This window comes from Athalia rosae, chromosome 6 (assembly GCF_917208135.1).
Source record: "Athalia rosae chromosome 6, iyAthRosa1.1, whole genome shotgun sequence".
Taxonomy (NCBI): Eukaryota; Metazoa; Arthropoda; class Insecta; order Hymenoptera; family Athaliidae; genus Athalia; species Athalia rosae.
The window spans coordinates 5,441,407-5,458,292 of NC_064031.1; the positions used below are offsets into that span (position 1 = coordinate 5,441,407).

General features: G+C 42.9%; 1 protein-coding gene across 7 annotated transcripts in view; it reads right to left on the bottom strand.

Annotated features, from left to right (window-relative positions):
• Positions 1–16,886, bottom strand: part of LOC105692460 — a 196,977-nt gene that overhangs the window by 116,209 nt on the left and 63,882 nt on the right. The window lies entirely within an intron of this gene.

A 16,886-nucleotide genomic window follows, 5' to 3' on the forward strand; every position in this document is an offset into this window, starting at 1 on the left:
TGAAAATTTCACGCAAAAAAGTACAATATGGACGCTCACGTAGGGGGGGGGGGATAGAAGTCCGAGGCGAGTACACGTACGCGTGCGGTCGAGGGGCGAGGGTCAGGTTTTTCCCGCTACGCGGGGTAACGCGAGGATCGGGAATGGGACACCGATCCCGTGAGAGGGTAGCCGCGGAGCGTCGTTCCCGCTCTCCTCGCTCGAACGTAAGACGCGGCAGCGATGGCTCCACGGCCACGAACGGCTCAAATCTCATTACTACGGAACAAACATGCAATATGTGACAATCGACGCGTAAACATGCTAGTCTATTGGTCCCGCGAATACACCTCCCCGTGTCTCTCTCGCGCGCGCGTTTACTCTCCTCGCACGATTGTAACTTGTCTCCGTGTACCATGGTAGCGGACGTACACACGTCCGGGGGTTCGCCCGGATATACTACATCGTACCCTTGGTATTATTTTCTCGACGGTTCAAGGCCCGGATTAGGGCTGCTTTCTCAGGGGGATCGGGTATTTGCCCACGCCTGCGTGCGGTCGTTTTCTCAATTTCTTACCCGCACACTTCTCCTTTTTGTTTTTCTTGTTTTTTTTCTGCCCATTTTGTTGCTTTTTCTTTTTCTCTCATACTTCCATATATATATATATGTATATATACGACACGGCGAAGGCCACACCTTCGAGCGTACGAGGAAGAGAGTTGGATATTTGCCCCCGCAAATTCGCGATACCTAGCTCTAGAACGCTCTGCCCCCGTTGCACGCACACTCCTCTATATTTAGGCAGATATCGTTCTTTATTCACGAGCAAAAAAAAAAACGTCAACTTCTTTTATTCATGCGTCAATGTCGCTCCCTTTTCCCCCGAAACTCGTTCGACCATCTTTTCCTTGCTTTTTCTATTTTTTATTTATTTATTTCCGCCCCCATTTTTTTTTTTTCTCCTTATATATAAAGTAGGAGTAGGTATGTATGGCACGAGCAATTTTGCACAGGTCGAGCTTCCGCGAGCGAGAACTTATGTTGGAAAATCATACGCGAGACGTAGGCAAATACGACGGGGGGTTGGGGATACGGGATTTGAAAAAATTTTCATTCTTCCCAAGGGATATTATATACATGTGAGGGATAGGTCCGAGCGAAATGAGGAAGAATTCGGATAAAGTAATATATAAGTCGGAATCCTTGAAGATGAAATATTCTTAATAACGTCGGAAAAAATTGCTTCGATTGCGATAACCTCGTATAAAAACGGTTTCTGGAATCTGATTTCATGTTCGCTGAAGTAATTCGAAGGTAAGAAGTAAAAAACAAAAAAAATGAAAAACCAAGCTTTGGAGTATTTTTCGTGCGCGGAGACCTCTGTATAAATATATATGTATTCGATATCGGATATTTTTAGTGGGCATATCTGATATACGTATATCGATATTATTATAAAAGCTGGTACTACCTGCTGAATTGATGTAATATATACCGTACAGGCCCTAGAAAGAATGTAATAAAAAATTTTCTTTTATTTCTCCTCCCTTTTCTTTCCTCCACGGTTTTCGCGCTATTAAATGATTATAAATTTGCTTCGTGTATACCTCAGAATATACCGAAAATTTTCATAGGCTTCAAACCTACACCCTCATAATCTACATTATGTATATATAATACGTATAGCTGAAACGCGATAACGGTCCACAAATAGACGGTAGCGAGAGTTATTTTCACCGAATCGTTGATTTTCATAGATACGGAGGGTAGCCAGTTTATCGTTATACGCATCGATACGGAAAGACAAAGAGCGGAAGCGGAACCTATAATTCCGTTTGCTTCCTCCTACCGTCTGCACCTCCCACACTTCGATCGAAATTTATATATTTCAGTATTTGAATGGCGATGAAATTACGTAGACGGTACATTTATCGTACGATATGATATAAAACAAACCGTCAAAATGTTCGTTCCATTGCAAGGGTAACTTTTCATCCAATCTACCACTGCCCGATTAAATATGGTAATTGTACTATACGCTTTACACCAGATGGTTTCCGTCCAGATTTTTCCCAAACTTATATATTCGCCATGATTTTATCTAGGATCTCGTCGCGCGACTGCAGGTGTGCAGCGAAACTCTATAAGAATACAAACGACGTCTCAAAGAATTCTAAGATACCATTCCACAAGGAATAGAAAACTGGGGTAGGTATACCTACGTACGCTCAAATGGCGTAAAAAAAGGAACAAACAAAAACGAAAGAAAGAAAGAAAGAAAGAAAGAAAGAAACTAAAAAGAGAAACTGCACGGTGTCGGATGCGAAGGGCGCAACAAACTCCATCCTATCGCAGAAACTGAACGCGTTGCATCAGAATGTAGAAAGCTGCAGGCGAACCGGGTGTACCTATACATATATATATATATATATATATATATATATATATATATATATATATATCGCTAGGGAGCCGGAAGATTGCCTCGCGCCAGACGGCGAAATGGTAAAAGTTCGGAAAGGGGTAGTGCGGAATGAACGAACGCGAAGAAAGGAATACGAACGAGAGAGACCGAGACGTCGTCGGCACGGGTCGCCGTGTACGCGACCCCCCAGTTTCCCGATGCAGCCACAGCTGTGCCTCAATCGCGCGCCCTTCAACCCCCCCGCCCCGCCCGCGTTCGCCGCCCCTGCCGAACTCCTCAACCCCCAATTCAACGTAACGCCGAACCACCCTTGCCTGCTTGCATTTCCATTTCGCGGTAAACTATAGCGTATACAGATACGCGTGCACGTATATGTCTGTAAATTTTTGCACATATGTATACATATATACAGCGGAGTAAATAGAGCCGTGTACGTATGTACGAATATATATATATATATATATACGCGTGGTGTGGAGCGAAGGGCGGAGGAATCGGCACCGTCGTGCCACCGAAATGGCATCAAAATGGCAAGGCCGCGGCGTCGGGTAGCTTGGCAAAGGGCATGTGTGGGTGTTTGGCTTTACGTACGCTATAACGGTGTGTACCCGATTCGGTCCTGAAATTCGCCGACTGCCCGGTTCGCCTCCGCAGCATCGCGGCGGCGGCAGCAGCTCGTATAGGTATAGGTATATATGCATGGGATCGATATCACCGAGCTGCCGCTGTGTGGTCGACACTCCCTTTACGGTATATCCCTGCACTTCTGTATGGTAAAATCCGAGGCTGCTATACCTGGGGGTGTTGCGTTAGTTTTTTTAAAAATGGCCGAAATCAAGTTCGCGTTCGTTGCTTTCCAATTTTTCTTTCCATACATACATACCTCACGTAGAAACTCTTCGGATATGGTTGGGCCGGGGTTAAGAAGTTGGGGTAAATAATTAGTCGGTTTAATTAGTCGAAGCTTCAATTTCTAGGAGTTCGCGCTTCCGGAATAAAGGACCGCGAATCGAGATATTGTAGAAGGTGTGGGATAGAGGCGCGTAAGACATTCGGTACAGTTAGATCGTTGAGGGCGGTAGCGCGTGTTCTCAACTAATTAGAGTTCTCGAAAGGACCGAGGGAGTTCGAGTCTTCGAGCTGTATAACACTCGCCTATCCTGCGGGAGGAACGGCCGTTACCCTCCCCGGTATAGGTATGCCTATACTATACAGTAGACACGCCCGTACAACGTCGCGGGGGTTCCTTCCCCGCGAAAAGGCGCGGGGATTTCGCGCGAGCTTGCGACGATATCCGACAGCCAATTTTATAATACTAGCTGCTATGTGTACACGAGGACAAAGGCCGGGTATAACCCCGCAGTTTCCGAGGATCTTTTAATAAAAATATCCGACCATTCCGACGGAGAAATTCTCCCCGTCGTCTTTATCAACGCTTCCGTTATATCGTCTCAACCCTTGTACTACCAGAGGCTGCGAAAATATAAAACAAAAAAAAAAAAAACCACGACATCTTCCCTCATCTGTTTTCTTATCGCACCGCACGGTATAGGAACAATTATTACGTGGAATCATCACCCTCGAGATAAATTCTTCAATTATTATTGTAGTTTTCAGGGAGGAATTCGGATCTCCACAGTTTCGGTTCAATATAGCCCCCCCCCCCCCTTCGTATTCTCGATCAGATATAGGGACGAGCGTGCAGAGTCGAATGAGACTTGTATATATAAATTTGCGGGATGGTAAAATGGAGGCTCGTCAGGGGGGGTGTTATGGGGTTGCAGGTGCGTGTGCTCCGTTCGTTCGATTCTTCGCCTTATGTACGTGCGGGCGTAGGTATATATATATATATATATTTATATAGGGAGAAACTTACGAAGCTGCATGGGCTCGCTTATTCACCTGAAAATACGAGCGCTTTTGTGGGGTAGACATACGCCAAGCAAACACAGTTTCTCTTACCAGTTTCCGTACACACACGCCTATCGCTTGATAACGTGTACGCGTAGCGCGGCGTAATACGACTTTTATACTCAACACTTTACGAAAGCGTTCTCCACGCGTACTCGCATGTATTTTACCCAACGTATGTACCTATGTATATAGCTGCATGGCGGATGAATTCACTCGACGAAAATAAAGATCCGTTTGTTTATATATATTCCCAAAAAAAAAAAAAAAAAAAAAGTCGAGATCGTTGGTACGGATATCGCGTGGGTAGATATATATATGAATGAATATTTGGATCTGGCTGAGCTCCGTCGTTAATTAAATTCATCGAGATTTCTGGGGTCGTTATCACTGTCCCGTAAGAGTACGGCGTGCGGAACGAAGTACCGAGAGATCGCGTGGCCGGCGAACCCTCGACACCGTTTCTACCTAATAATCCTAAACGGTTGTTTGACAATTATGTCCACTCGTCCCGCACGAGGAGCGCGCCACCACCGCGCGTATCCAGCAAGCTCACATATTGTTAGGGTGGTTATACTCTCGAAATACGACTAGACCGTATCCTACCGTTGACCGAACTAGAGATCGGGCCTCGGGGTGTATCCCCGGACTGTATTATTTTTTGAAATTTGAATAATTTTTATTTTTTTAAATCAATGAGACAGCTATTCAAATAATGCTCGATTCGATTGTTTAGTTTGCTCTGGGACACGTGCAGCAATCAACGGCGAATAGTGGAAAAAAAAAAAAATAAAGTAAAAAAATGAAAAATCTTTGATAAAAGAAAAGTACGAAGCATCAGATACCTGATATGATAACGTTGAATTCTTTGTGATTGTATAGACGATTTGAACTCGAATGTACGTGTAACATAGATACCGTTTAACCGTGTAATAGCGGAAGTCTTCGACCGATGAATTCTCGCCTTTTATGAGAAAGGGATATCCACGCAGGTATAACTGTCAAAAATGTTAGACAACGAGTGCCTTTTATACGAAAAGGTGCGCGTTTGATTTATGCCATTTTAATAGTATCGGTATAAGTTCTAGTTATCTTTACGGCCTCGTAAAAGAAAGACCTTGTCCTGCGGCACACGATCGTTCCACCGGGTTATGCGTCGCTACTCCGGGGAAGCTTGAATTCCCGTTTCAGCCAAATGTACACCTATACTATCGAGACTCGGAACGATAATAAGGGTCATCATTTTTCATCTTACATACATACATATACAATACACACATCCAAAATTTTTCTCCAGGTCAACCTAAAGAAAAAACGATTCATTCCTTTTTTTTTTTTTTGGTTTCATCCGCAGATCGGCATCCCGGGTGCACCGAAAACAAACGAGGAGATAAACGGAAAAGCGTCGTTAGCGAGACTCCGAGAACGATGACAACTCATTCGACGAATTTAGTAGCGGCTCTAATACCATCGCCGCTACAACTGTATACATATACTGTACATCCTACTACAACTTGAAGCAGGGGCCGTGATCTCAAACTGGGCGTGGGCGTCTCTCGGAACGTCGCATCGGGGAATGCTGCCGCTGATACAGAGAGAATTTTCCTCCTGGCAGCCCGGATCTCGTTTCTCTTACAAGCGGAGAGAATAAAAGGGCGAACCACTCTGGTAGCTGGCTCGTAGAATTATATAAATGCCCATGGTATTTGCCAACCACGCCTCAAAAAGTCGTTGCCGTCTATCTCCGAATTCCTTCTATTGGAGTAACTTTTATCGTGGGCCACCTTGTTACATATCGCATCTGTTGCGATTATTCGAGTAGCGAAAAAAAAAGAAAAAAAAGTTCTTTCGCCGAGGTTGATAATTATACGCAGCGTGAAATCCAACCAGGTGTAATAATTTTATTCCACAATCGTGTACGCTCAGTCGATTGACATCAGTTTTAACGGATTATATATATGTTTATTGATTCGAAAGGTAAAAAGTTTCATTTTCACAATAATCGAGTGTAACGTGTCGCGATAGTTCGAGATATTTTTGCGTTATAATACGAGCGGATCGCGCGAGATAAGAATAATAATATAATATCACGTACGATCGTACGTAACGTATACGCACATCGGTAAATATAAATGCCGTGATATATACGCGTGTAGCGGTATACGTAATTGTAATCGAAAGTGTGTATATGTATATATAAGAGTTTGGAAATCCGTTGGATGAAATAATGCACCGCAACGTAAGGACTCGCGTAAACATTCGTGTTTACGGTCAATTAAATTTGCCCACATTTGGCCGCGAGCCGATGCCGCCGCATTTTGCTACGGGCAAAAATATTTTTTTTTTATGAAAAAAAGAAAGAAACTGATCAACTGTAAAAATAAAATAAAATTGCGACGTCGAAGGTATCACTTTACTTCCAACTTCAAACAAGTATCAACTGTCCACTCGTCCTGTGTACGTAATATAAACGAAATGCAAAAATTACGCGACATTGCAGAACCCCCAAGCCGATATAATCGCGATGGGCGTTACGATTTATTAAAACTTTAATTCATGTATACGGGGGGTTAAACGTCAAACGGGTCACTTTTTCCAAAATAGTTTTTCAACGTCGTGAGAGGTCTCATGAAAAATCAAAGATATCTCGAGGGCATTGACTCGTAGCTCAATTTATTTGATTGTATTCGCGTTCCTGAGGTCGAAATAGGTTGAATACGTGTCCTACGATCGATTTTAAAAATACTTCAATTTTTACCCAAAGAACAACATTTTTTTTATCGGGGTTTCTATGCTATCCTCATGTATTTTGATCTCAGGAATCCGAATCCGCAATCCAAAGCGATCCATCTATAAAATTGATCCATTTATCGCCAATTTATCGATGAAAAAAGTGACAAATCAAGGATATCTCGATGGGATTTATTAAATGGTCTGAGCATGGTTTGTGAGACCCGTCGAAACGTCGAAAAAATTTTATCGAGTTCAGAAAATAGTTTTGGACAAAGTGGCCTATTTGACGGGGAATGCCCCATACATGGCTGTAGTGATTTCTAATACGTTGAAGTTGTCCATACTTAAATGGTTTCACGTATCGCATATGTATATAACTGCTGCGTTATATACACATGTATATAGTATAGCTGAATTTATAGGGTAAGCGAGTATATATGAGGAATAATATCTGACGATCGTATCAATGGCAGGTGTAATCACCGTATAATTAGATATGCGTCGTTTAAATCATTCGAAACTGGCTTATCGTAAAATTTAATCAACAAAATTTAGCCGGTTACATTAGAACGATAGTTATTATTTTGTCCTTGCGTCTGTCAGAGCGTCGAGTAAAATATCGAACCTGTAATTTCTAGCGATATTTCATTTGACGTATAACTAACAAGCTGCGCACGCCGTACACGATTCATCAGGTAGTACCTGTACCTAACCGTCCAGCTGTATACCACTCGTCCATCAGATATGTATATACAGGTACATAAACCGACCGATGTATTGTACTTATTCAGCAATATAATAAGCCTCGTCAATTTTGAAAGCGGCAATATAGATTCATGACGGTGTTAGTCAAACATTCATGTTCTTCGCTCCGAGATACCTGATACAACAAAAAACTTCAAAAATATGTCGAAAAAAATTAATATACAAAAAAGAAAACATCATTATTGTATTTTGAATATACATATGGGTAGCATATTGTGAACTTTATAATATGATGCCAAAGAATAAAAATCCATTACCTACATGTTCCCTTTAAGAAATTTTTACAAATTTTCATTTCAGACCATAGTACGTTCTTATAGAATGAAAAATCTTGCAACTGTTCTTCCTGTCTTCCCTCGTCACATGCCGTAATAAAAAGGTTGCACCTCATTTTAATGAGAAGAAAAAAAAAATCACAAACCATTTCGACAAAGGAATTGGACACAGAAGAGCTGATACAAAAAAATATTGTATCGCAATTATCGTTGTAATGCAGTCGGTGCGTATATGCCTATGTAACACAGCTGCGAAGGCCCACGTGATTTAATTCTATTATACCTATATATATATATATATATATGAAGAGCGGCGTGTAGATCTAATCCGAGTAACATTGCGGTGGGTCAGTATCCGCAGGCATTCGTCGCGTGACGTAGAAATATGTGGAGTACATGCGTATACACATATATATATATATATATATATATATATATATACCTATGGGCGAATGAGTAAAAAATCTCGTGACTTTCAGTTATACGCAGAACGATCACGTACCGTGTATAAATAAATGGATGCACATGTTGTTATAATGTACACACTTGATTAGCGGAGACCCCGAGCGCGATCGACCGCCGCCACATTTATCATCGTTTTAAAAAAGAGCGTAGGTTCAACGCCCCCGACCCTGTGTAACAACGAAGATTGTATCGCGTCCGAGCTAATAAATTTCATCATCACGATCGCATTAGAAAGAAAGGAATTTGAGATGAAGAAATAAGCCAAAAAAAAGTATTTTTTGCAATAATCCGAATAAATCACCGCGCATATATGCTTCTGGTGTAATTTACAGCATCCCGCGGAATTTAAAGGAGATAATATGCATAGAATTCCATAAAACTACAAGCCTTTGTTCGCGCGATTGATCCGACCGAGTATTACTTGCGCACATCTACAGCTACGTGCAATAGATGCACATGGAGTACGTTTACGTAAACGTATCAGATGTGTAGAAGATAAACGTATATATAAACGTACGTACATGAAAACGACGTAGGTATATATATGTATACGTGTACTTGGAGTAGCGAACTGCAAGTGGGCGGTGCAAAACGCGAACGTTATAATCTAGACCTGCGGTAAACGCGATCTGTGCACTACAGCGATATACAGGCGCACCTACGAGTTCCGTCGACTAAATTACTGCAGTTAGAGTTTCGGGCTGCAGGCGTTCCGCATGAACGTACCTACCATCGGGCTCGGACGTCCTCTCATCTCCCGTGGGGTTGTTGGACCGGTCCCCGCTGATTTAGCGGCGAATAAAAAGAGAGAGAATACGCGATCGTCGGAGGTAAGGTAGTAGATATACAGTCGAACGAGAAAAGGACACGTGAAATTTCTCTATCGGAGAAACAAAGGTAGGTAGGAGCGGGTTTCAACGCGGCGGCACAACAACCGCCGGCCATCGCGCATTCCGAAGAGGATTTCTTCGCCACCTGCGTTATGCGCGTATATTTCGTTTTTTTTTTTTGTCTTTTTCATTTCATTTCATTTTTGCAACGGCAGAGCGACGGCACGATAGGTTGGCGTGTTTTATACACCTACTGCCGCGGAATAAAATTGCGCTGCGGGTTGTACGGCGCGTCGGGTGTAATAAACTTACGGAAGTAATTACCCCTGCGTATGCGTACGAGAGGAGGAGCGTCGCGCGTCGCGCGGCGACGGCTGCCTGCAACTTGCGAAAGTCATAGGCGTCCGCGTCCGCTCGATTCCGACTGTGAGCGGTGGATTCACGGATCCGCCGAGGGTTCCCCGGTGAGGGGCAAAGTTCGTTGCACATCGTGCACTCGCCCCGACCCCGGTTCAACTCGTCCTACCGCGTCATCTAGCGGCTACCCGGAGAATTTCAGAGTTGAAAATGCAACCGCGAGATCGCTCTGAAATTGCACGGGAATATGGCCGCCGTACAGCGAACTCCGATTGGTCGGTTTCATAGCGGCCATCACGAATTCCTAGCATAGTTTGCATAATGAGCGCCCACCATGCCCGGCGCTGCGACCAATGACGTCACCGAGGAGGAGTTCGACCCTCCGGATAACTACCGAGAGATACGCCCCCTTTTCCAGCTATAGGAACCTCCGTAGCAACCTAAACCTTCCCACGTAGAGTAAATACAGCAGCGGTGGCTGCGACCATAAGTCCAAAATACTAGATTTCATTCGAAAAGTTTCCATTTCAGAAGCGGTAAAACTCTCAAAAGCCCGGCATCGATTTTGACTTTTCGAATTTCATTTGAATATTCTCGAACACTCGATTGCGATCGTCGGATTTTTTTTACGCGGAATTACGCGAGACGGCGTTTAATTGAGTGGCGGGAACGAAAAAAAAAAATAATCGCACACCGAGCGCCTGAACTGATTTGTCCAGTCCGATGGAAAGACCGATATACATGTATAGTACAACAGTCTAGACAGCGCGGTCGTAATACTATACGACGCGCATTCATTCATTTCTCCAAATATTTTGACGGGAATTTTGACACTGTAAAACCGCGAAAGTGGGGGGAAGAATTTAAATGAACGCGACGCGTTAAACCCCACGACTTCTGCACCGTGTGTATAATAAAAGTAAATGAATCACATCAATGCGTGGAATTCGCATCGCAGCGGCTGCTACATGCACCGGATTATACAGCTCACATTTTTACTACTAGTAAAAACTCAAAATCAACGTTCAAGAATTCAAATCAGTCTCATTCTTTTTTTTTTCAGCTATCTCAAACATGAAGAAGAAAATTGATGAAAAATAAGAAAACATTCACCGACCGTCGAATGATCGTTAGATTGTCAGTATAGATATATAATGTCCTATACATAGGTATGTGCGGTCGTTACCCAATCAACTACCTGCAAAAAAATCACGTTCCACGAGACGTAACATAGTCAGTATACACACAAAAATATGTGTGTGTGTGTAAATTATAACGTAGATACGCGAATTTACCGTGAACAGAAGCGTGCGTAGAATTTTCTCGTAAGAGATTTTATGATTCGAGTGCTAATAAATGACGTAATTCGAGTGGCCTGCGGTAAGCTCGCGGAAACCCATCCGCGCACGCACATACGCACGTAAAATATGTGCGTATATTTATATATTCATATATGCGTATATGGACCACCACGACGCGGTGAGATGTATAAATCTTTTTTTTTTCTCTACAATTCGAAGTCGCGCGTATAGGCATACGAGTTTCCTTCTGTCCGATATTATATACGCACGGGCACGCGTTGCGTAACTGCCAATGGACGCAAGGGAGACTGCAGACGAAACGAATACGATTGTACATGGCGAAGCGGTATAGTATGGTGTACGGTAGTATAGCAGTAAATAGAAGACCTTGAGAAGTAAAAAATGATGTATGTTTTACGACGATCTTGATGGCCACTGTATAAGTATATATATGTATATATGTAAGTCAGTGCGGCGAAACCGCAACGCAGGTGTATACGTATACTATAGGTATATAGGTATGCATGGATGGACGTTCTCTCCACAGCGTATAAGAATGCTAAAGCAAAAGACAAACCTGTGCACAAACACACGGATCATCGACTTGGTGTAAACTTTGACGGTAGAAACATATATGCATTTGTACACCTATACGTATATTAGGCATATAAAACACACACGCATATTTATATATGTATACGCAGGAACGTACGAGTGTAGGTATATAATAAACGCGTAGGTAGCTCAGTGGCGTTGTGCTCATAAAAATGTAACGAGCCTGTAAACGGTCGTTTATATTGCCTCGCTTTTACACCCGTTGCCCGCGGTATATATATTGGGACAGGTCGTGGTCCCCGTGGACCCTGTCGCGCGCATTACGTCACGCAATATTATACTGTCACAAGTTGCTCGGTTGTATATAGCCGCGCGGTCCGCGCTATACGTGTAACGTATACCCACCCCGAATGAATATATCATGTAATTACACAGGCATACGTAAACGACGCGACAAAATTATTAAAACATTACGATACAAACGGTCGACGTTATATATGCAAACGACGATGTAAATAGTTGCGACGATTGGGTATCCGAACTTCGATATTACATGTGACGTCTTCCGTCGTATAACGGGTGTAATATACCCAACGGGGTCAAGGGCCGGGGACCGCGTGACCTATAGTGAGTTGGCGCAGCGCTAATGAGTACGTAAGATTATCTAAAACTACATCCGGTGCGAGATTTGTTAATGAGCCAATTAGATGAAGTGAGATGTGCCAACTAACATGCATACCTATATGTATACAACGAAAGGGATATTCCTAACGGTAGCGGGCGTAGCAAGGTTATATTATTAAGTGGAGCTACTGTACGGTGACCTTGGCACTGACCTACCATACGCGAATAAGTACCATGGCGAAGCTTTATGTGCTTTTATAGATGTATGCGTGTACGCGGACGTGGTGCAGGTGAGAAAAAGGTATACGTATATAATACCGATATATATATACCTATACATACGCGCGGGTGCGGCAGCCGGAAAAACCTGTAAGAGTGAAGAGGAGTAGGTATAGCGCGGGAGAACGCGATTCTACGTCGACGTTCCTCTATACCTACGTAGTAACGTCGCGTAACCGAAACGACCAGTCGGCTACTATACCGCAGCTCGTTTCATTCACTCTAAAAAGTTTATTGGCGGTCATAAAGGCGAGCGTTTAGCTTTACTTAAAGAGTCCTGTATATATACACCGAGGGTATAATAAATATACCACTCAAATAGCGGCGTGTATACACTCCTCGCCACCGTTTTTACCTATACGTGTGCTACTTGTTACATACATACATATACATCGCTAACTAAATCGTAATGCACGCGCCTCGTATAAACTGGTACAAAAAACGGGGGTGGCCAACCGAGACGTCCGAACGTTAAACTTATACAGGTACGATATACGGTGGTCTCGTATTCCTAAAGATATGGTAATTGCCTAAAAACGGACCGGTATGTTGTCTACATCCTTGTCAAACGCACAGAGTTGTAGGAATTTGAAAAAAAAAAAAAATGAAAGTCCTTGATCTAAAATCTTTATCACGGCGTTGTGTATTTTCTCCGTATTTCCGTATAACCTGAGATTCGTAAAAGACGTACGTCTGGGAAACGAAGGGATGAGAATAATAAATCGAAAATTTATACGTGCCTTTCGTCGGTCGAATAACACGAGACACTACAATTCCGTACGTCGTTCCCGATGTATAATCCATTCGAATCACAATGTTTTCAATCAATCAAGCCTCGAATTAAACACGTTGTGAAAACTACAGATTTCCTCAGCTGCCAAAGAAGAGAATTATACTTAGATGTGGTTTAGATATATGTATATATATATATATAACATGAATTTTGTGAAAACCATATTTGGACAGACGCCATTCGTCAAGTCGACGCCACTCCCACTAGGTACCGCGGCACCGGTTTGAACGAGAGTCACGTTTTCATCGAAATCGTCGTCTGCAGCAGCGGCAGCAGCAGCATCAACGAAACTCTCACTGTCACTTATTGTATACCTATAGGCTGCACCGCTTCCTCTCGCTCGTTTAAATATTTACTCCTTGTCATTTCAAACAAACATCCCTTACACAGCCAACGTGAGAACTTTGCCCTGCCGAGTATAAAACACCCGTGTACTTACGTGTATATACTCTATACCCATATACCAACGGGCAACGACGCAGAGCCATAGGGCACTTACCAAGTGTTCAAACGTGCCCAACATCATGGCCGTTCAACGAAATACCGAAACGTCTCGCCTCAAAACGTGTCCAACGTTTAATCGTCGCACGTAACCGCGTAAGAATATATCTCGGCACTCCGTACGGCCCGATGGAATAATACTCGCGTAATTTTCTTCTCTTTTTTTTTTTGATTCGCAATTACGTTATTGCACGTACTGCAAAGACATAAATAATAATTTGTCCGGTATTATACCTCGCGTTGTACATAATTGTTTGTTTTTTTTGTTGTTTTTTTTTTTTGCACAGTTCATATCCTGGAAATGATTAACTGCCATCGGTTGAAATTGCGCGCAATCGTACACATCGGTATCGCATCGTTACACTGTAGCATTTCCAGAAAATGAATCGAAAAAACAATTTATTACCGTAAACACCGCGGTCCCTGCAATCATTCGCAACTTTGTACGTTACTGCGTGTACATACATAATACAGCGCGACTAATTGTTACGTATACGTACAGACGAATCACAAAGAGACTAATCGACGTTCGTCTGAATTAATTACCGTGCAAAAGTACACACGATTCAACGATAATTTATGCAACCTGTAGCGCGTCGCACGTTTCGACCGTGAACCTATATACCGCACGTGGAACGCAGCGAATTTATTGTGCGTAATAAATCAACGATTTTTTATTATAACTGCATGATCGATAGCTCCTAGACTTGTGATTAAAAGAATATAATCGCGAAACCTCCCGTGTTATATATATTTAATATGACTGAAGACGACGTACCTACATCGTATATTATAGAGGCAAACTCTTATACCGGAGGGTCGGTCGGTCTTCCAGCTTATACATATATACAACGTGAACATAAATATTCTCCGAAGTTAAACCCGTAAAGAAGCCGCGCCCGTAGGTCCGAAGGGTTAATTCTCCTTTTCGGGAAGATACGAGGTATAGAAATGTATATAAGAGTAGAAAAAAAAACAGAAAGCCACTAATAAAATTTTGCCCGATGCAGCCGAGTTGGAGAATACTGCCTGCTGCAAGCGAACGACAAAGGGACACGTTGTTCGGTGAAATTATAATTTTACGTCACACGTCGCAGCCGCCCGAATTTTAGAATCAAATTAGGTATAACGTGGAAAGAACATTTCTTACGAAGTAATTCAAGTCGGGGAACAAAAAAAAAAAGAAAAAAAAATTGAAGAAGAAGAGAGCGTCATATTTTGTGAATTTTTGGCACTGATCCGGAGCTGAAGATATCAAGATGAAACGGAAGACTGTACAGAGTTTGCTTACAAACTGACGGTACTGATACCTGCAGTAGCCAAGGGTGTGGTGTAGGTAGGTGTACCTAGAAGTAAAACCGCAAGATATGTACGCGCGGATGTTAAATATATACGCAAAGGGGTTAAGTTTCGCCACACGCCGTCGTTTTTACGATCATTTAAGCGAGTCTTTTACGGCTATAACCGGAGCAGGGGTTGTTTTGTAGCCAGCTCGTTTTTCGGCAGACGCGAAGAATTCGAAAAAACACGTGACACGAGCTGCTTCCGCGGATCACGTTGACCAACCTCCGGATTACGTTATGTATCGTTCATAGTTGACCAAATATATCGCTTTGCCGAATTCGATTCCGAGTTCATCTGGCGTAAACAATATCACTGTACCGAACTATAACCCTGACGACAACGCGGCGCAATCGACGCGCGGTACGACAATCGAGAGAGATTTTGTGCGAGGAATTTTAATTTCATCGATGCTACGGAGGAAAAAAATCGTATAGAAAAAAATCGTCGCGACAAAAGAGTTTTTCGGCCTCGCATTGTATCCCAGCAGAAGCAATCGCTGCTAAGAATTTGAACTTTTGGAACACCGCGGCGATACATGAGACGGAAGAAATATAAGGGTGACTGCGTGGTCACCGCGAGTATAGCGAATGAGGTGGATGAAATTTTTGGCGAAGCACGCCTTTCGCTACACAGACGTAAAGATGGAATGACTAGGGATGAGAATTTTTCTCGTCTTTTCTATCTTTTTTTCTAAAAAAAAAAAAAAAAAAAAAAAAAAAAAACTTGGAAGATATTGGAAACGCGTTACGCTAAAGGGTTAAAAACTCTGAGGGCAGGGCGCAGGTATGAGCGTAAAGGGTTAAAGAATCCCTGCAGTGACTTGAGGTCACGTCATCCCTCGTATCGACCTTGAAATATAATCGAGCGTAGTCCGTTTCCTTCAACAAAAGAATATATCGTTCTTTACGGAATTTGGGTAAGACGACGGTCTCAACAGGCGTCAAAAAAAGGGTTGAAAGAAGAGGAAGCGCTCAAATTTTTGTCTTGAAAATAGTTCCACGGTTGGGATACTTTTCGGACACCGGTTTACGGATGCGACTAGTTTTGAGTGGCTAGGAACGAGTCATTCGATGTGGATGATACATAGGTATATAGGTACCATATACATATAATAAATCGAAACCCTCAGATTTATAGGAATAAATTCAATCAATGACGTTGATCAGAAGGTATAGAATGTATATTACTGCTTCTCCTCACGAGAAATCAAAGTTCCGTATATATTTCGGAAGCTATGAAATTGATTTAAACATGCTCTCAGAACGTTGATGTCGTGACTTCTCTGCACACGGAAGTTCAGCCTATCTAGGAAATCTGCGCCCAAATATATATTTGTATTATATAGGTATACCTGTACATATGTATATACAGGGCTGTAACAGGTTCGATCTGTTTCCGTAACCTCGACGTCGAAAATTACCCTACAAAGTGTAACAACACCACGTGTGCGACAAGCGCGTATGACATTTCTCGATAAACCGTTTCGAACTCCCCAACTCCTTTTTGTTCGATGGAAGTTTTTCTCGGGCGATGGCGTAACGCCCGGAAAGGAGGGCGACGTACCCGAGTTTTAGTCGAGGAGCAGCGGCGGCTACGATGGCGGTCGGTGTATCGCGCGGCGCGGTTGTGGGGGCGTCGGGTAGCCTAATTATACCGTCGGGACGCCGAATGAGAGGGAGAGTCGAGCGGGCAGACGCGAGCCTCAGACGAAGCCTATGTAAGCGCGTTAGAGACGCTCGCACACACGC